This window comes from Lynx canadensis, chromosome D3 (assembly GCF_007474595.2).
Source record: "Lynx canadensis isolate LIC74 chromosome D3, mLynCan4.pri.v2, whole genome shotgun sequence".
NCBI classification, from domain to species: domain Eukaryota; kingdom Metazoa; phylum Chordata; class Mammalia; order Carnivora; family Felidae; genus Lynx; species Lynx canadensis.
In genome coordinates, this window is record NC_044314.2 from 81,504,305 (window position 1) to 81,525,790 (window position 21,486).

At 49.6% G+C, this 21,486-nt stretch overlaps 1 long non-coding RNA gene across 1 annotated transcript; it reads left to right on the forward strand.

The window, feature by feature from the left end:
* The first annotated feature begins 4,851 nt into the window (after window positions 1-4,851).
* On the forward strand, window positions 4,852-21,117 carry LOC115528665. Its single transcript, XR_004344317.1, has 4 exons — window positions 4,852-5,013; window positions 5,642-5,811; window positions 18,747-18,924; window positions 20,142-21,117. It is a non-coding gene; the product is annotated as an uncharacterized LOC115528665 (long non-coding RNA).
* The last annotated feature ends 369 nt before the right edge of the window (window positions 21,118-21,486 follow it).

The window sequence follows — 21,486 nt, forward strand, 5'->3', positions numbered from 1 at the left end:
TGAGCGCGTGAATAAATGAATGAGATGCTTAGATCTCAGGATCAGAGCACAGGACAAATTCGATTTGTGGAACGAGACAGCAAAGGTAGTGGTTTCGGGTCAAGACTCCAGAGCTCAGAAGCAGGATCCAAATACTACCGGAGTAGCATAGTAGCTGTTGCCGCGTGTCAAATTACCCGGCCTCTTACAGGTTGGTGTCCTTGTCCGTAAAACGGGTTAAAGAGTTTGCCGCACAGAGAAGGATTCAGTGACGTCCTCTGTGTAAAGTACGTGCCACACAGGCTTAAATCAATCAAAGGAATGATCATTCTTCGTTACAGTAGCGTGACAAATATTACATGAGAAGGAATAGCTTGAAAAGCTGGAGGAGAGGGTTCAAAAGGCATACGTGTGATTTGGGGCACATCGCTGAATGCCACCGACGCCCCTCGTCCTTTGCTTTTTTATGCAGGGCTGGTAATTTCTCAGCCTCCCGTGTTTTTTTACGTGATGATTTTGCGAGCGCTTTGCAAAGGATAAAGAAACAGTCTAGACGTGGAAGGGACTGCTTTTCCTCCGTGGTTTTTGGAGGAGGATCGGTGCCATCCAGGAAGCATGTCTGAGGGCTGAAGAAAGGGCTCCGTCTGGGGAAGATGGAAACTCATCCGTCATTTCCGAAAGGTGATCTCCCCAGCTGACCACAGCGGGATCGCCCGCTGAGATGTACGTAAATCCCCAAGACATGTGAATGGAAACCAGGTTCCCGGAGTCCTGAAAGGTGAAACTGGTCCCATAGTTCACATGTGGCTTAAGCCCATTATGGCTGATGAAAACAGGATTTTTAAAGGACATGTTTCTTTCACCCCTTCAACCTCATTCAGCGGACCTTTGGCCAAGAGCTGGAGGTAGTGTGTGCCTCCAGAGAATTTCTGGTATTCCTGTGATGTCACCGGGCTGAAACATAGGAGGAATTTCTTTTCGCCTCATCTGCAGGGTAGAAGCAATTACGCTCCTCCTTTGATCATATTTTATCAACTTAGAATATGCCAAACATTCCTCTTGCTGTATCGTATCGTATCATATCGTATCGTATCGTATCGTATCCTATTGTAAGCACTGTATTGTATTGTGTTGTGTTGTGTACATTGTATTTTCCCTCTCTGTTCTATTCCCCATTCTTATCTCCCTTCCCGCTAAAGGCATCTAAAGGCATTCACATGCATGTCTGAACATGCCCTTAAATATTTTCCCTTTAAAAACCGACAGGGCTCAGTCGGTTAAGTGTCTGACTCTTGGTTTCGCCTCAGGTCACGATCTCACAGTTCATGGGTTCGAGCCCCGTGTCAGGCTCCATGCTGACAGTGCAGAGCCTGCTTGGGATTCTCTCTCACCCTCTCTCTCTCTCTCGGCCTCTCCCACACTGGCTCTCTCTGTCTCTTGCTCAAAAATAAAAAAATTTAAAATTAAAAAATTAAAAAAGACAGATCTTAGAAGGGTTAGACTTAAAAATATATATAAAGAAAAATATATGTAATAGGTCTTTGTGCATGAACTTACTTTACATAAGAGTCAGTGAGCTAATGATCTCATTTTGTTCATTTTTTTTAACTCAACACCATGTGGCTGAAAACCCTCCTTGTTGCCATGTGAACATATTAAGACACAAGTGTGTATGTCGTGTGTGTGTGTGTGTATTTGTTTCTAATGCACGGGGCTCCGTAGTGCACCTGCCCCCCATTTTCTCTATCGTTCCCCTAGAGTTGGACACTTAGCTTACTTCCAATTCTCCACCACAACCCGCACGGTAGAGATCTGTGTCAGATTTTTCCTGGAGGTAGATTGTTGGGTCTTAAGCTACATCGTACTTAAATCAAGATAGATTCTATTTAACTCGTGTTGAAGTGAAGATACCAAAGCCACTTGGTGGGTAACTTTGCCCAAGCCCCTTGCTCTCTGTGGTTCCCTTCATTGGTATAGAGAGGAGGTTTGGGTGAGAAAATCTCTAAGGGTTCCCTGCATTTAGATCCACTACTCGTTTCTAAGCCAGCTGTGTTTATCAAACAAATGGAAGAAAAGTTGGACAAAATAGGTAGTCCATCATCCAAATATTTGGAAGTAGACAGATGTTTACCATCTTGTAGACACCCTTTTGGAGGCTTTTGCCAATGCTCTGAGGTGGCTTTCTCAGGGGTATTTGTGTTCTTTTAGGTTTCCAAGGATTCTATTCCTCTTTCTCTCAGAGAGTTAATATGGATTCAGGCTTGCAGGGAACCTAGGAATTTGGGCTTCAGTTTTGTTCACTGTAGGTCTGGCAACTATCTATCTATCTATCTATCTATCTTATCTATCTTCTATTTGTCTATCAATCTATTATCTCTATATATCATTTGTCTACCTCTCATATCTATCACTTATTTACTCATCATTATTGATATATTTATGGGGGGATTCAATACTAAGGGGTTAATTGACTCCAAAATTAAATAACATGTTTCAGACAGATGGGTGTTCGAATGACTAACTGTTTCACTACTTGATAGCTCAGGTTTCTTATCTACACATTACAAAGAACTTAGCTCGGGACTTGACACAGAGTAAACCTTGTTTATACACACACACACACACACTGAGCCCCCCAAATATTTTGATACTTCCCGTGGGGAAATAACATCTACGACTCTTCCGGTTGATTCTGGGTAGGCTTGTGACCGCTTCAACTGGGGAGAGTATGGCAGAAGGGACATGGTTGACTCCGGGTACGTTCTAAACGGTAAGGCAACTTTTGTCTTATTGACCAGGACACTAGTCACTGGGAAGGAAACCTAACTACCCTGAGGCTGCCATATTGGAGAAGTCTCTGGAAGGCGGGGCGGCTAACAGGCCTGTCTGAACCCAGCCTTCCAAGGTCCCAGACACTTAGAAACAGGCTGTCTAGTCCCAGCTGCTGAAGTCTTCCCCGCTGACGCGCTAGACATCATGGAGCGGAGACCAGCCACCCACTCTGTGGCCTGTCCCAAGGCCTGACTCACGGAATAAAGGAACACGATGGAACAGTTGTGGTTCCATGCCGCTATGTCTGGAGGTAGAACGTTCTACAGTAGTGATATAGAGCACCCTGAACTACTAGTATTATTCTGCTCCTTTGAGGCGACACTCAAATATTAGGTCTTCTGGGAAGACATTTTTTTAAGCTTCACTGAGGTGTAACTAACATAATTGTAAGATGTATATATTGTAAACTCTCATGATTTGGTATATGGGTACATCGTGAAAAGACCCCCACCGCTGATTTAATTAGTACATCCATCACCTTACGCATGTATCTTTTCTGATGTGTGTGTGTGCGTGCGTGTGCATGTGAGTGCACGTGCGTGAGAACATTTAACTTCTACTCTCAACAAGTTCCAGTTCTACAACAGAGCGTTAACAGCTATGGTCTCCACGTTCTACATCAGGTCCTCAGACTGTATTCATCTTTGTCACCGAAGATGCGTACCCGTTACCAACCTCTCCCTATTTCCCCCACTCCCCTACTGTCTGTTCCTACGAGTTTGGCTTTTGCTTTTTAAGACTCCACATGTAAGAGACACCGTGCGTTATCTGTCTTTCCGTATCTTGTCTATTTCATTTAGCATAATGCCTTTCAGTTTCCCCCACGTCGTTCCAAATGACAAGATTTCCTTCTTGTTCAAGGCTAACTAATTCCACTGTGTGTATGCATTACATTTTCTTTCCTTTTTTAAAGTGTATTTATTTGGGGGCGGGGAGGGGCAGAGAGAGAAGGAGAGACAGAGTCCCAAGCAGGCTCTGGGTCAGCACAGAGCCCGGCGCAGCGCGGGGCTCGATTTCACGGATCGTGAGATCGTGACTGAGCTGAAACCAAGAGTCGGATGGTCGACCAGCTGAACTACCCAAGGTGCCCCATATACACCACATTTTCTTGATCCCTTCATCCCTGATGGACAACTTAGTTTGCTTCCAGACATTGGCTATTGTGAATACTACTGCAACGGACGTGGGAATGCAGACATTTCCGCAACATGATGGTTTTGTGGGGAAGACATGTTCTCACGCTGATAGCGTCTGACATTTATTCAGTGCTTGCTGTATGCCTGGTATTGCGTTAAGAGCTTTATGGGTCTATAGTCATCTAATCTCACGACAGCACTGTGAGGTTGTACTACTCTACTTACATTTCAGTGATGAGGGAACAGAAACGTAAATAATTTCCTCAAAGCCACGGAGCCACGAAGCTGGTAAACTTGCATTTGAACCCTCCTCTCTTTGACCCGCATAATGAGTGTTCGTGGCAGGTCCGGGCTGGACGTTGTAGTTATAGAGACAGCATTTATTTCTGGTGGCTGTGGTGACACGAACTGTGACACTTGATAGGATGTTTTCTTCCTCTGCACCCCCCCCCCACTTCCCGTTCCAAAACTAAGCTAGTTGTGCCGCAGCAACAATTCAGTATCAGTTCTTCCAGAGGTAGGATAGGGGGTAAAGCTCCCCGGAGAAATCTGAGAGAAAGGAAATTTCCATCGCAGGCAGGGGGACTTCGTTACGAAGAGGTGACTCCAAGGAATGCAATTTCCCCAAATGGGACGGGGCCCCCAAACTGATGGAGCCCCCCCCCCCCCCCGCAATCTGAGGGCGTCAGATGCTTTGGGCCAAGCAGGTCCGGAAACTGACGGAAGGACCCTCAGGCCGCTTCCCCTACCCCACCCCCTACCTTAAATCCACAACTCTAAGTGAGCATAACCATAAAGCCACTAATAAAAACATCTCCACCGGCCCTGTTTACCCAGCTGTGCATCTCAGGATCTGCCGTTGACATTTTTAATACTCTCTCGTTTCTCTGTCTTCCACAGGATTCATTTGAGGCAGCCCACAGGGAGGGGTGTCGCTGAGGAAACAGAATCCAGGCCCCCCAGGCCTCTGACGGAAGGGGACCGGAGCATGCTGGGAAAACACATTCCACCTGAGGAGCACAAAAGACCCCAGGGGTGGAGGAAGCTGGCCTGAGGCCAACCGGAGGTACCGAGGGGCTGGGCCCGAGGAGGGGGGTCTGACAGGGGGCTCCGGGGCACTTATGCCCCCAGTGCTAAGGCAAACAGTGATCCCGGGAAGCTTTGGCTGCAGGGAGGACATTGCCCGCTGATGTTGGAAGGAAGCAACAGGGGAGGCCCCCCGATATCTGTAAACCTTTTCATAAATTGTAGTGTATCGAGGGGGGGAGGACCCCATAAAACTTAAAGGTACAGCTTCATAAATCACAAGCGAACGCTCGTCCAACCACACCCAGGCCGAGAAACAGAACGTCGCCCGCGGCCCCCCAGCAGTCTCCCTTCTGTTGCCCCCCGAGCCGCTAGACTTGACCCCTTCCTCGAAGAACCCCCGTCTTGACTTTTGCCTGGTTCTCTTACTGACACGTATTCTCCCGCGGCTGGTCTCTCCGGTGCAGAACTGGTCGTGGCTCTGTCCCTGCCGCGGCCGAGCTGTCCGTGTTTTGTTGGGTGTCATTCCATTGCGCGAGTATGTTACGACGCGTTGAGGGATTCCAGCGTTCGTGGGCATGTGGTGGGTCGCCAGTTTGGGAGTCTTGGCTGTGATGGCACCACGAAGGTTCCTCTCCTTGTCTCACGGTGCAATTTACTTCTGTCAGGTCCGTGTGTGGTACTGGGATTGTGGCATGAAAACCTACATATGTCAGACCGTCTTCTACAGTGTTTGCAGCAAATTCTGTCCCCCGCCCAGCAATGCGTAAGAGCTCCCTTGCTCCATACCCTTGCCAACACGTGCTATCATCGGTCGTTCTGACTGGTCACCATTCTAGTAAGTGTGCAGGGGTATCCCATTGTGTCTTAAATCTTTTTCACCGTTTATTTATTTCTTATGGTCAACGAATTGATTGTGTTTTTAAAAAAAAAATTTTTTTTTTAACATTTATTTATCCTTGAGATGCAGAGAGAGACAGAGTGTGAACGGAGCAGGGAGAGAGGGAGGCACAGAATCCGAAGCAGGCTCCAGGCTCCGAGCTGTCAGCACAGAGCCGACGCGGGGCTCGAACCCACAAACGGTGAGACCGCGACCTGAGCCAAAGTCCGAAGTCGGACGCTTAGCCGACTGAGCCACCAGGCGCCCCTCATTGTGTTTTAAACTAGCATTTTAATGACTACTGTTGAGGCGGAAGGCCTTTTCATTTTTATGAAATGCCTGTTCGAGTCTTCTGCCCATTTTCCTATCATGTTATTTCTCTCTCTCACTCTTTTCTCCTTTGACTGACTTGTCAAGCTGTCTATATTCTGAAAATGAACTTTTACCAGGTTATAAATGTTACAGGTAACTTTTGACTCTGTGACTTACCTCTTAACGAGGTCTCTTTACAATTAGAATCTTTAAATTAGACTTTTTTTTACTCATTTTTTTTAAAGTAAGCTCCATCCCCCATGTAGGGCTTGAACTCACAACCCTGGGTCGCACACTCTACTGACTGAGCCGGCCAAATGCCCCTAAATTTTATTAGTCTTTTCCTTTAAGGTCGATTTAAAGGAAAAGCAATTGTCCTTTTGCTTAAGAAATTCTTCCCTGGCGGAGTAAAAATTTTTAAAAATTCTCCTACTCCATCTTCTTCAAAGTATCAGGAGATGCCCTTAGAGTTTGGAAGCTAAGTCCAGAACAGGTGGATGAACGAACAGCTGGTAGTCACAAAAGACGGTGCATGACCACAATAATAAGGGCAGGACAAAGGAATCTTCTAGAAGGGGCTGCCTGCCATTGTTTGGGCTGCTAACATTCTCACTTCGTTAGGGATAGGTAGCTCCTCCCCTTTGATAAATTAGTCCTGCCTCCTTTCTTGCATGGAAGTTGCCCATCCTAGTTCCTCCCCATCCTGTCTTAGCTGATTGGTGCAGAGTTGGACATGTGACTTCAGAGGGCCAATGAGAGCACTTCCCTGGGATTTTTCTCAGCCAAAGCAGGAAAAAAAAAAAACCATCCTGTCCTTATTTTGGTGAATCTGTGAGGGGTAAGATGTTCTCCACCCCATGGAAGGAACTGGTTTACAGGACAAGGGAACAGAAATGAAGACAGAATTTTCGAGGAGGCATTTGACTTTTCCTGCTTGTGCTTTTTCCTGAGGCTCCCCATTATGCCTGCCTTTCTTGAGTTGGGTGAGCCTTCCGGTGCATTTCCCTTCGTGCCTAAGCTAACTTCAGTTGGGCTTTCTGTCGCTTGCAAGCAACCCGAGAGTCTTGACTGATCTGCCATTCATACCTTGACAGTCAAGAAGCATGATGTCATTGATAAACACACAAATTCAGTGAAACCAGTTGGATTAAATCCTTGGTCCACTGTTAGAAGTAAACAGTGTCCTTTGGAAAGTCATGTAATCTCTCAGTGCCTGAGCTTTCTCCTCAATAAAATAGAGGGTAATAATGGGAAATCTCTGTGGCTCCCCCTCAATGTGGTTTTAAACGTACAACTTTGCTTTAAAAATGGCCTTAGTAATAATCATAGTCCTTGGCTCATGGGGCTGCCGTGAGGATGATTCAGATGCTGGAGGTAAAGGTCCTAACATGTTCACTGGCACCCGGTCCACATTCACTAGGTATTATTATTACCAAGAACGCGCTAGGTCCAAGTCAAGGGCAAGGGTAACTGCGAGTTTGTACACGTGCTTTGACAAACCACCTCAATTAGAATTCCTGTCCTGCATTCTATGGATTTTGGAGGGATTCGTGGATGTGAATCCACTTTAAGAGACCATGAAGCCCGTGAATGATACGTGGAAATTCGTATCTACTTCATTTGGTAGAAGGCGTGTGGCTTTTATCAACGTTTCAAAGTCGTCAGAAATCTCTCCCTGCCTCGTAGCTGACTCCCCATGTCCTGGACCAGTCCCATTTACATCAAGCCCTCAGCTGCTTCTCAACCTCTCTGTTCCATGACACCTCGTATCTGTGGCATTCTTTTTCTAAGTGTATTTCCTTAGTTGGAGAGAGACAGAAAGAGAGAATCCCAGGCAGGCTCCACACTGTCAGCGAGGAGCCCGACGCGGACCTCGAACTCACCAACTGCGAGATCACGACCTGCGCCAAAGTTGGATGTGTCACCGACTGAGCCGCTCAGGAACCGTGGTGTCCGTAGCGTTTCTGCAGAGCTTTGCGTAAGGACGTCCCTTGGCTTTCACCTGATGTATCAGCCTGTCTTTCAATCCATTCCTTTCTATGCTTCTTCATCACCATCCTTCTTCCTTTATTTCTGAAAGCGACAGAAGCTAATATTTACCGGGGGCATGGTCCTGCGTGCCAGACTCTTTGGAGTATGCGCCTCACTCAGGTATGCCCACAGGGCAATAAAGCACAATATTCACCAAAGAATATCATCCCGTATCGTAGGGGAGAAACTGAGGTACACTAAGCATGCCTTTCCAATACGTGATGCTGGGAACACGGGGTGGCCACGTGCAACGAATGAAGTTGGACCCTTATCCTGCACCACGTACAAAAATCAACTCAAAGTGGATTAAAGACTTAAACATAAGCCCTGAAACTGTAAGACTCCCAGAAGAGAACACAGGAGAGAAACTTCTTGATGTTGGCCTTGGCAATGCTTTCTTGGATGTAACCGCAAAAGCACAGACAGCGATAGGAAAAAACAGACAATAGCCTACATCCAGCTAAAAAGCTTCTTGCCCCCCCCCCCGGGGGACATGATCCACAAAATGAAAAGGCAGCCCACAGAACGGGAGAAAATATGTGCAAACCGTATATCGGATATCCAGAATATATAAGGAACTCCATTACAGTAAACAAAGAACTCCATTTAAAAGAGCCGAAAGAACCGAAAGAGACCTTTCTCCAAAAGAGACACCCATGTGGCCAAACGGCTACACGGGAAAGTGCTCCGCATCACAATCGTCAGGGCCGTGCAAATCAGGTAGGGGGAGGAGATACCAGCTCGCACGGGTTAGGGTGGCTATTAATTAAAAGCAAACAAACAAAAACAACAAAACCCCAGCCAAACTCAAGGTAACAGGGGTCAGCGAGGACGTGGAGAAAGGGGACCCTCGTGCACGGTTGGTGGGAATGGATATTGGGGCCGCCACGGTGGGAAAACAGGATGGAGGGTCCTCAAAAAGTAAAGATAGGACTACCCTGTGATCCAGCAGCCCTACTCGTGGGTATGTGTCCAAAGAAGTGGAAATCAGGACCTCGAAGGGATTATCTGGACTCCCAGGGCCCCTGCAGAAGTATCCACCACGGCCAAGACCCGGAAGCAACCTAAATGTCCATCAGTGGCTGAGGGGATAAAGGGAATGTGGTAGTCACGTGCAGTGAAGATTCTTCAGCCTTAAAAGAAGGAAAACCCTGGGGCGCCTGGGTGGCTCGGTCGGTGAAGCGGCCGACTTCGGCTCCGGTCATGGTCTCGCGGTCCGTGAGTTCGAGCCCCACGTCGGGCTCTGTGCTGACGGCTCGGAGCCCAGAGCCTGTTCGGATTCTCTGTCTCCCTCTCTCTCTGACCCTCCCCAGTTCATGCTCTGTCTCTCCCTGTCTCAAAAATAAAAAAAAAAAAAAAAAAAAAAAAACGTTAAAAAAAATTAAAAAAAAAAAAAGGAACCCCTGCCATTTGTGACAGCATGGACGGATCTGGAAGGTATCCCAGTAAGTGCCATAAGCCAGACACAGAAGGACAGCTCCTACGTGATGCCACTAAATGTCGCCTTAAGGGGCCACACTCACTGGAGCAAATATGGCAGTTACCAGTAGCTGGGGGAGAGGGAAGCGGGGAGGTCCCGGTCAAGGGTACAAAGTTCTGATACACGGGATGAAGAAGCCCCAGCCGTTCTACCGTCCAGCACACTGCCTGCCGCTAACCAAACTGTAATACTTACACATTTGCTCAGAGAGTAGATCTTGTGTTAAGTGTTCTTACCTAAATAACTAAATAATAAGATGGGAGAAAGAAAGGAAAAAAAAAAAAAAAGGTGTAAGCTTTCCAGTTTAAAAATCAATGTAACGGCAGTGAAGGATGAAAAATTTGATCATCAAGGCTATTTTAAGTTTCCCATTAAAATTTTTTTTAATCTTAGGGGCGTCTGGGTGGCTCAGTCAGTTAAACAACGGACTGGCTCAGGTCGTGATCTCACGGTTCGTGGGTTCGAGCCCCGCATCGGGCTCTGTGCTGACAGCTCGGAGCCTGGAGCCTGCTTCGGATTCTGTGTCTCCCTCTCTCTGCCCCTCCCCCACTTGTGATCTCTCTCTCTCTCTCTCTCTCTCTCTCAAAAAATAAATAAAATGTAAAAAAAAAATTTTTTTTAATCTTAAATATCATCTAATAAGATCCCTGGTTGGAGTATCTTATGTGCCTATGCAGGATACTTCTGTTAAAGCGAGTAATTTTGTATTATGTGTGTGGGAGTGGGTATTTTCACATATTTTGCCTTTTCAGACCCTGTGACATTAGCTGCCTAGGCTCTGTGTGCTTTTGAGTTGGCAATCTCCTTCTTAGGTCTTGTTTTCCATAAATTAGATTGTATTTTAAAAAAAATTACTTGCCATTCCAAAGAGAGAGGGAGAGAGAGAGAGTCTTAAGTGACTAACAGACGAGAGAGTCTAAAGGTCTCCTTCTGCCAAAAACCAAATAGGAATTCGCCAAGGGAAGAATAGGGAAAAGGGTATTCTAAGTCAAGGGAACAGCACATTCAAAGGCCCTAAGGCAGAAAAGAGTTCAACTGAAGAGCTCTCAAAAGCTCAGTGTGGCCCGAGCTCAGAGATGGGGGGGGGGGGCGGGCGTGGGTTGGGGCAGCGTTAGGGAAGGTTACATGAGCCAAAACTGGGCTGCACTGGAAATCTGAGATCGAATCCTAAGGGTCACCCTTGTGCTTGGAGCAGACGTGTGACACGATAACAGGTGCACCTTTGCCTTCAGCAAAAATGTCAGAGCTCGGGATGGAGAGGGGCAGATGATGAGCCAAGAGTTCAGTTCCGATCCACTGGCCTTGACGTGTGCCCATGACCCTTAGCTCTTGGCGTTAGGCTTACGAGGACAGTAGAGACAGTCCGAGTGTGGCTACTTCCTGAAGGAAGGTCCCTACTTTGAGTGGACGTCTGCTGAGGGCGGGGCCAGAAAAGTGACAAGTCATCATGAAACTCACACGCTTCTTCTTTTTTTTTTTTTTTAATTTTTTACTCTTTTTATTTATATTGGAGAGAGAGGCAGACAGACAGACAGACAGAGCATGAGCAGGGGAGGGGCAAACCGAGAGCGAGGGAGACACAGAATCCAAAGCAAGCTCCAGGCTCTGCGCTGTCGGCACAGAGCCCGACGTGGGGCTCGAACCCACAAACTGCGAGATCGTGACCTGAGCCGAAGTCAGACGGTTAACGGGCTGAGCCAACTAGACGCCCCGAGACTCACATTCTTCTGAAGGAAGCCAGACTGCACTTATATATCTTGCTTTGTCTCTTCCCACACGGAGCTGTGGGCATTTAATAACGTATCAGGCATTCACCAAAGCTCGGGGATTTCCTGGGTAGCAGGCACCTGATTCTCTGGTTCTTGCGTGGAGTGGGGTGAGTCTGGGTACAAACATCCCAGCGCCCCTCTCCGGGGTCCCGTGGTATAAAGTTGGAAGCCACGGAACCAAGGGGAGGGGGCAGGCTGAGGTTTGGAAGGAAGGGACCTTCCTCACCTATTTACCGCTTACGTGACCCGGCACATTCTAAACGCATACTTGTTACACGTGCAAGGTGGCCAGGCCTTCACCTCTGTGGGTTTCGTCCTTACCGAGACTGGTTTTCAGATACATCTGTACACGCACGCGATTTCTCCGCTGAGGCAGGAAAACAGCCAGAGACAACACTGACCAGACAGGTCGCGGCCGAATTTGGCCATGCGCTGCCCTTGCCAACTCCTATCTGGTTTATAACTCAAGGCCCTCAGGCTTCGGTTAATTCTGGGATAGTCTGGTGGCCTAGAGTACGAAGCAGCCTTGACTTTGAGACATCAACGCCGCCCTACGAGGAGCGGGTTTTGGGAACCCCCACCAGAATACACCCCAGCCTGGTTCCGGTGCCTTTTCCCCTGTGCTCCTTGGGTTTCTTTCTGTCGGAGGATGTGATTTCCGGATGGCTTAGAGTTTTCTTCTAGAAATGTGCCAACGACGACGGAGCGTTCTCTCAGGGTGAGAATGATGTCCCCCGGGTGCTGGCATGGTAACGGGGATACACGAAGCATTCACCTCATTACGAATGATTCGCCTCCGTGTGGGGCAAGGATGTTGAGCCCTGGCCCGGGATCTCTGCTGTAGGACGACTTAAGAAAAATCTCGGTGATAAAATGCTTGCCTGGAAGATCCTACATGTAGGTGTGGGGGGTGGGGGTGGAGAAGAAACATCCTTGTTCTCAAAGGTGAGCCTCTGGGCGCTCACAACCCTAGTGAGGAGTGTTTGGTTATCGGTCAGCTGAGAGAACACAAGTCCCTTATCCTGATAATGCCTCTCTGGCCTTTGGAACCATGCGTAAACAGCTCTAATGTGTACTGGGGCTTCTGTTGTTGCTTTTTCTGAAGCAAGTGAGTCCTAAACCTAGATGTGTATTTTTTTTTCTTCTCCTTTAGTCCCTGGAAGCTTGGATATGGGGAGATTTGTTTGGCGAGCTGTCTCTGGGTGGGCGGGGGGGGGGGGGCCTGGGTAGCCTCCAGGGCTCAGACCGGCTTCAGGGAAACACAGGTCAGCAGGTGGGATGAAATTTAGCACAGAAGCAGCCCAGCAGAGAGGGAGGGAACAGCGGATTTGAACTTGGATGGGTCAGGACCTTGCATGGGCACAGATAACGAAGGTGACCGCCCACGGCTTCGGAGCCCTTCGAGGGGCGACATCAGTCTAAGCATCTGCATCTATCTAGTCTTACTTTATAGAGGATGAAGCTGAGGCACAGAGAAGTTCAGTAACAGGTGCAAAGTCCCCCAGCTCGGGTGGTTGGGAGAAACCGCAATTGGAAACCCGAGCCCGGGCTTGTAACCACCGGGCTCAGGCCGCCCCGGGGTATCTGCTTAGTGTTGTCCGGCTCCTTGCCTCACTCTTGCAGGGACCTCTTGGGAACCTCATGCTAACTTCACTCCCGCTGCAGTGGGCAACTGGGAGAGCTCGTGCCCCAGAAAGGGAACCCCGCCCCGGGTTTGTCCCCCTCTTCCTTAAAAACGATCCCTGCCCTACGCCTCTGGTTTCCGACCTTGGCTTTGCCGCATGCCGCAGGACCTCCCCTGACGCACTAAACACGCTTCAGGTGGATTCGGCCTTCTGAAATCCTCTTTTGGTGAAATCTCTACTCTCCCTTCCCCACTCGGTCCCCCTGCGAAGTCGGCCAGGACAGTGACTCAGAGCCCGAAGCCACCGCCTCCACAGATAACATGCAAATGAGTACGTGTGGCTGTGTTCAGATAAAACTGGGAGAGGGCCAGATTTGCCCGGGGGGGGGGGGGGTCGTGCGCTGACCCCTGGACGAGAGTCGTCCGTGGCCCTTCCCAGCCGATCAGTCAACGTCTATTAAATGAACGAGCCAACCTCCACTGCGAAAGAAACCAGCTCGTGGAGAGCAGTCACGTACCGATGGCTGCAGAACTCAACACGCTTTTTCAGAATGACGTAGATCAGTTAGGAGAGCCTGCGCCTATTAATGGTGGGCGAGGAAGGGAGTGAATGAATGATGTGAATAGAAAGCCACAGTCCTGATGGTGTCGCCTACCCAGCGCCCATTTGTATTCCGAGTAAAGGTGTTTTGTTCCCTGTGGTCTTCGTCGGGCACCAAAGCCTCCCCAGACTCGGGGGGATAAACCAACCGTTTTATTTGGCAACATTGTGTGAGTCAGGGTTTGGTCTGAGGATGGTGCTGATAGCAGATATCTGCTCAGGGTCATCTGATGTCTTAACTGGGCAGAGTCTAATGGCTGGGAGTGACTCTACAGGTGGGGAGCCGGGCTTCTTTAGAAATGCCTTCGCTGGGCATTGTGGCCCGGGCTTCCTCACAGGCTGGTGGCCTCAGGGCTGGCTGGACCTCCTGTGTGGGCTCTCTGGGTCCCAGCGTGAGCGTCCCAGGGGGCCAGCTGGATCGCTCGAAGACCCAAGCTCTGAGGTCGCACGGTTTCACTTCCGCCACACTCTGTTGGAACTCCGTTGGCCAAAAGCACGCACAACCCACCAAGATTCAGAGTGGGGGGCGGCTCAGACCCCACCGCCGGAGGGGACCGTGGCAAGGCCGCACCGTCGAAGAGCATATGGGATGGGGTGCCTGGGTGGCTCAGTTGCTTAAGCGTCCTACTCTGGATTTCGACTTGGGTCCTGATCTCACTGTTCGTGAGTCGAGCCCCACGCTGGGCTCCACGCCGACAGTTCAGAGCCTGCTTGGGATTCTCTCTCTCCCCCTCTCTCTCTGCCCCTCCCCTGCTCACGTGCGCATGCGCTCTCTCTCTCTCTGTCATAATAAATAAAAATAAGCTTAAAAAAAAGGAGCACATGGGATACGAGGTATTGCCATGGTCTCATTGGAAAGTATAACTACCGTCCAACTTCAACCAAATAAGTTGGTCTGGGAGGGAGTTTCTGGCTCTGGAGACAGATCTGTTTCAGCACTCCTGGAATCAAAGTCTTAAGACCGCCTCCTGGAGAAACCATCTGCACCACAGCTCCGTCCAGTGTGAGATCGTCCCACCGAGACTCACAAAGGGGTAGAAGGCGCAGCAGGTAGCAAAATGGCCGCCCAAAATATGGCCGAGTCGTAACCCCTGCCACAGGGGACCAGGGCTCCCTGCACACAAGGGCCTTTGTAATGCGCCCATCTCGAGATGGGCGATGATCAGAGGGAGGCAGGAGTGTCAGAGTCAGAGAAGGGAAGGTGTTGGCAGAAGCAGATCACAAAGGCTCCCTCTCCAACAATGGCACAGTTAGCTTTGATGATGAGGACGGAGCCTTGGGCCCCGGAATGCAGGTGGCCTGTGGGGGCTGGAAAAGGCACACAACAGACCCCCCCCCCACCCCGAAGCACCCAGAAGGGACACAGCGCTGTCCTGATTCTTGATTCAGCGAGCCCCGCGCTCCGACTTCTGCCTTCCAGAACCTTCCGCTGCCTTTGATTCTCGAACTTTCTCCGCGCGGCCGCCCTCGGAACTCTGCGGACGGGCTGTTCCCTCAGAGGCAGCCCGAACCTGGAAGCTGGTTGCAATGGCTTCTGAAGCTCTACCCAAGATGGCCTCGATATTTAGGAGAGAATGTTTCTCACGAGAAGATATTGGGAAGGGCCTGTCTGTGCTTCCTCATCGAAGTGCTTCAAAGCCTTGCTGCTCAAAGTGTGGTCCCCAGACCGGAAGCTGCATATCCTCTGGGCAAACCAGCAGGGGATACAGAGAATCTCAAGGCCCGGCCCACACACACCAAGTCAGGGGTCTGCATGGTCGAAAGATGCCCAGGAGACTGATGTGTGCGCGAAAGTTTGTGATGCGCCGTTTTAGAGATTTGACGGCATCAGCTCTCCAGAAGTCCTCAGAGAGAGCATGGGATGGTCGTTTCCTTTTAATTTTCTTTATGGTTATTAATGTTTTGACAGAGAGAGAGAGACAGAGCATGAGCGGGGGAGGGGCAGAGAGAGAGAGAGAGAGACAGACAGAGGGAGACACTGAATCCGAAGCAGGCCCCGGCCTCCGAGCTGTCCGCACAGAGCCGACGCGGGGCTTGAACCCATGAACCGCGGAGATCATGACCTGAGCCGAAGTCGGACGCTCAACGACTGAGCCCCCAGGCGCCCCTGTTTTTCCCTTTTTAAAAATAAACCAGAGGTGGGTCCGAGTGTGAGCAGGCAGGCAAAGCAGAATGCGTGTCCCCCAGTCACCAGTGCTGGGGGTCTGATTCGTGACATCCATGAGGCTCAGCAGTCACTTGATGTTGTTTCCAGGCCGAGCAGAAACCACACACCTGTGTGTTTTCTCCAGCAAACACGTACAGAGAGAAGTTCACGGTGTTCTAGGAAAGGAGCCGGAGCAAGGCTCCCTCAAAAGGGTGGATGAACAAAGGAATACTCGTGTTTCCTTCAAAACGGTCCTAATTTGATTTCTGTGCAGTGTCGCCTGGGGACATCACAGGCACTCAGAAGCTCAGAGGCTGATTTGTTGTTTTTTTTTTTTTTTAAGTCCTACAAGGTGGCTGCTTCTGTCCAAGTTCTCCCTGAGGAAAGCACACTGATGCCGTGTTTGTGAGTCTAGGAACACACATGTGGAGCGTGTGAAGGAAGGAGGCGGCAGGCGAGAGGAAGGGGGACAGCCTGGGGGACTTCTCAGACCAACACCCGTTGCTTAGGACCTCGGCAAGACTCTGCTTTGATTCCAGACCCAATGCGTGTCCATTTCGGAAATGGATTCGGGCTGAAAACGAGAGAGAGGAGGTGTGAGGGATCCGAACGGGAATTCTTGAGAATGAGAAAGTGCCAGCATCACGAAAGAAAAGGGTGGGGGGGATGGGGATCCTTCCTTTGTCTCGGGAGGAAAATTGCTCTCATGTTCCATTTTCCCATTTCCTTCAGCGACACTGCGGGCAAGTAGGAGACTTGGATACTCAGGGCTGAGAGTTGCGTGTAGAATTTCCGTTAAAGACGTGTGGAAACTGGACAGTTGGATTGTTGGCATTGGGTTTTCTCTAATGGGGTTAAGACCCTTTCGGGGACCGTTATTCTGCCTGGTCTGTAATTATTCAAAGTAATGAGAGAAGGATGCTTTGATTTGGAATTATTTGAAAAATGGACTATTTTAAACAACACGCGGCACACAATCAACGTCGGGTTTGACCTCACCGATTACGCAACCAACCAAGCCAATTGACCACAAAGCCCGGTATGTAAATACACAGACTCTTCGAGACGCCAGGGTTATGAATAAGTGGAGAGACACAGACGAGTGGCAGACAGACTCTGAGAGTCTCTCCAAGGCGCTGGGCTGAAGGATTTACATGCATTTTCTCCCGTGCCGCTCAACAACTTCTCACAGTGCGTGCGATGTCGTGCTCCGATTTGGCCGACGAGCCGCCCTACGGTGAGCTGAAGCCATCTCTCGGGGTTCGCAGGGAAGCTGGGGCTCAGGTCAAACCAAATCTGAGTTCCTCTCCCCGAATTCCCGCCACAAACCCTCAGGGTGGTGGTGGTGACCCATTTTCCGGATAAAGAAACTGAGAATCGGTGACGGAGTCACTCAGCCGTCACGTGCCAGGGTCTGGCTTCCACCTGAGTACTCTCTGATCTCAGCGCTAGACCTTGTCGTGGGCTGAGGTTGTCCTCTTGAGGAAAGCCCTTTGTGCTGATGAAACAGTTCCCTATCTTGACCAGGATGCCAGTTACGTAAATGCACGCACGTGATAACATTTCATGGACTTCTGTATACACCACACAGGCACACACACGTACGTGTGAGAATTGGCCAAATCTAAATAAGGTCTGGACCCGACTTACTAAGCCCTGTGGCCGATTTTCTGTTCTTGACAATATATTATGGTTCTGTGAGATATTATCATGGAGGGGGAAGCTCCGTGAAGAGTAAAGAACTCTCTGTACTATTTTGCAACTTCTTACGAGTCTGACCAGGAAAAAAAAGAACGGCCTTCAAATTCTTTGATGCTTCTCCAGTGGAAAGATGGGATCTCTGTTTCCTCCCATTGAATCTGGGAAGGCTCTACAATGACACATGGAATCGGAGGTGGGGGGCGTGTAGGACAGATCGCAGGCTCGAATCTCGAGAACCTGGAAGCCTCCCTGCCTCCGTCTCCCTGCACTGGATCTAGAAGTCCTGAGCCACGGGTGTGGCCATTCTCGTCAATGAGCCCGGATGAACCCGGCCTTCCATCCGTCCCTGCTAAACTGCCAGCCCCAGGGGAGTAAAGCTCCAGACCAGCCCATTCTCCGGCTGATGAGCACCGAGTGACGTCCACCAACACCACGCAGGGCAGAAAAATGCCCGGCTGAGCCCTGCTGAAGTTCTTGACCCACAGTAGCCAGGCTTATCGCGGGGGATCAGTCTGGGATGTCTAAAAATGTCGAATCGCTCTCATGTACACCTGAAACTAATAGGATACACTGTGTCAATTACACTTCAAAAAAAAAAAAAAGTTCTTGAACCATGAAATCGTGAGACATAGGAAAATATGGTTGGAAGCCTCTGAGTTGTGGGCAGTTTGCTATGTAGTAACAGAAAATAAGATAGGCTCTTCTCAGTCAAAAAAAAAAAAAAAAAAAGGTGAGGCTGATGAAAAGTAGCTCGATGTGTGGAATTAGATGACGCGTATAGTAGGCATGTTCCTTCCCCTCTGTTGGCCTCAATAACACTGGCTTCACCTGGGGGCGCCTGGGTGGCTCAGTCGGTTGAGGGTCCGACCTCAGCTCAGGTCGCGGTCTCGCAGTTCGTGGGTTCGAGCCCCGCGTCGGGCTCTGTGCTAACAAACAGCTCGGAGCCTGGCACTTGCTTCAGATTCTGTATCTCTCTCTCTCTCTCTCTTTCCCCCTTCCCTGCTCATGCTCTGCCTCTCTGTGTCTCTCAAAAGTAAATAAATGTTAAAAAATTAAAAAAAAAACAAAACTGGCTTCACCTTGAACATCGCCTCCTCCAGGAAGCCTCCCCTGATGTTATAGTCTGGATTAGATGCCTCTTTGTGTTCTTCCCCTTCTCCCCCGGGGTCAGCAGGCATGAGAAGTAACCTGATGCTGTGCTGTGTTTATTTCTGTCTCCCTCCCACCAGACAGCGAATTCCATGAAGTCAAAGACGGATTTTGTCTAAGTCATCACTGCTCCACTCTGCCTAGGACATGACCTTCAGGAGGTGGTTGTGGAATGAATAAATAAAGAGGCAGGTGCCCTCCAGAATCCTGCTCAGCTCTGGCCTCCTACGGTTCTTCATCCCTGGAGCTTTGGGGCAGGTGAGAAAGATCCAGGTGTCTCCACCTCGCAGGCACCCGCTTTCTCTCTGGGACTCCCAAGATCCTAGGTCCACATATCCATCTGCTGGGCAACAGCTCAGAAGCGGCAGGAGCTGGGAAGGCAGAGAGATGAGAGGTGTGCCCGCCAGTCCCCCACCAAGCCGGCGTCACCCCGCTTTGGTTATTTTCCTGCTCAGCTGCTTTGGCCAGAGGGGGGCCATCACCACAGCCTCCTGCCTCCTCAGTCATCTCCGTGGGAGGTCTCTCGTCCCTCCCAATGTTTGCCTTTACATCTGCCTCTATTCTCATTTAGGCTCTGCCAGGGGGGTGATGTGGCTCCTCCCGGGCTGCCCTTGACAATCCCAATCACAGCGACACAACAAATATTTACTGAGCATTACTCTCCCAACAATGCTCTGGGCTGGACCAGGCGTCAACCTCCGGGGGCTGAAGATCTCAGTGGGGTGATTATCTGCTGGAAGCGGAGGGATGGTGAAAGAAAACCGAGCCACGGGCCTGCTCCTGAGAAAGCGCCATGGCGTGCCCGAGCCAGCAGCCAGGGGCTGGCGAGAGCCGATTGATAAGCATTTAGGAGTTTTGTGAGCCACTTGTTAAACCATCGGTGGCTTGAGATTGGCCACGGTGGGAACATATATATCGAGAAAGTCAGCACACACTAGAATCCAGCACCCTGACACCAAATTCACCTCCCCTTTCTGAGGCCATTTCCCTATCTGAAAAACAGGAATAAAAATCCTTATCTTGAACCATTTCCCAAGTATTGACGCAGAATGGAGCTTGGCACATAGCAGGTGCTCAGGAATTGCTAGTTCCCTCTCCAGCCCTCTCTCTCCTTCCTGAACTAATATTGAAAGTAAACAAAGGGTTCAGTTTTCCTTTGGATTTATGGGTTGATGAATAAATGTCACTGAGCAGGAAAAGAATACACATTTTAGGGTGAAGCATGGGACTGTTTCCTAGGGACTGTTTTCAGCTTTCCCAGGAGAGATCTTAAAACTTTTCAGGAGCTCCTGTCACCTCGGCATTGATAAGGGGGCAGGAAGGGTAAAATCAGGGAGAGAGATTGAGGGGGTCAACATTTGAGGGGCTGGGTAGTTTTGCAAGTCGCCCCATCCGGGACAAGGGTGTGCCCCTGGTACTTCTGTTTGGTCACTCAAGCATTCACTCAAAAATATATTTATCGTGTATCCCAATAGGCCAGCCAATTTCTGTGCGAGACTCTGGGTCTGCAGCTATGAACGAATGTTTTCCCTGCCTTTATGGAACCTAACGGGTTATTGGTGAATACAATCATTAAGGCAAGTGAAGAGAAGGGCACAGGTGTAATTTAAGGGAAATGGAGGTTACTGTGTGGGCATGTAAAGGGGTGGGGAGGGATTTCAGTTGGAAGTTTCAAGCTTCTCTAAAGAAGTGACATGTAAGCAAAGATCTGAGGGGACATGGTTTTGTTTTGTTTTGTTTTGTTTTGTTATGTTTTGTTTTTTCAGGCTAGGGGAAGAATATGGCCGACTCCAGGATGGCCCCCATGATCCCTGCCTCCTGGTGTCTGTGCCCTTGAGGGTGGGCAGGACCAGTGACTTCCTCCATAACTTAAGGCAAAAGCAATGCGATGTCCTTTCCATTATTATATTATGTAAGACTGTAACTGATATCTTGGAAGCCGACCCTTTCTTTTGCTGTCTTAGCTTACGTGCGCAGATGAGAGGGCCGTGCTGGAGAGTTCCATGTGATGGGGAATTGAAAGCAGCCTCCAGCCAATAGCCAGCCAGGAACTGAGGCTCTCAGTCCAACAGCCCATGAGGAGCTGAATCCTGTAAACAGCCCAGTGGGCTTGGAACTGTGCTCTTCCCTCGTTGAGCTTTCAGATGAGACCTCAGCCCTGAGTGAGAAGTTGGTTGTAGCTTCGTGGGACACCCAAAGCAGAGGACCCAGCTGAGCCAGGCTCAGACCCTTGACCCACAGAGACTGGGAGATAATAAATGTATTTTGACCCTAAGCCACTAAGTTCATGATTAATTTGTTATACGGCATAGCGCCCTGATATGAAGAGGGAACAGGAATTTATTCCAGGCAGACAGAACCATATATGCAAAAGGGGGTAAAATAAAGACAGTCCGAGCGCTGGAGAAGGACAAGCATGTTGGTGTGACCACAGTGAACATGAGAACAAGAGTGTGCTGAGCTGTGAAGCAGGAAGGTTAGCCCAGGCCACGTCCCACAGGCCCACGGAAGCCACGGAACAGATTCTGGCACTTATCCTGGGAACTCTGGGGAGTCAGTGAAAATTTCGCAACGGTGACCTTGATGAAATCTGCCTTTGAGAACACCACTCTGGTTGCAGTGGAGAATGGAATGGAGGGGGACACAGGTAGATGTGGGGAGACCCCCTTGGATGACTAAGAAACATGCCACGGTGGCTTGAGCCCAGAGTTGATGGTTGACTCACAGAGAAGCGGACACTTTCAAGAGCTATTTTGGAGGTGGGAGGGCCAGGGTTTGATGACAGAGTGGACACAGGGAGAACGAGAAGTAGAATCATCT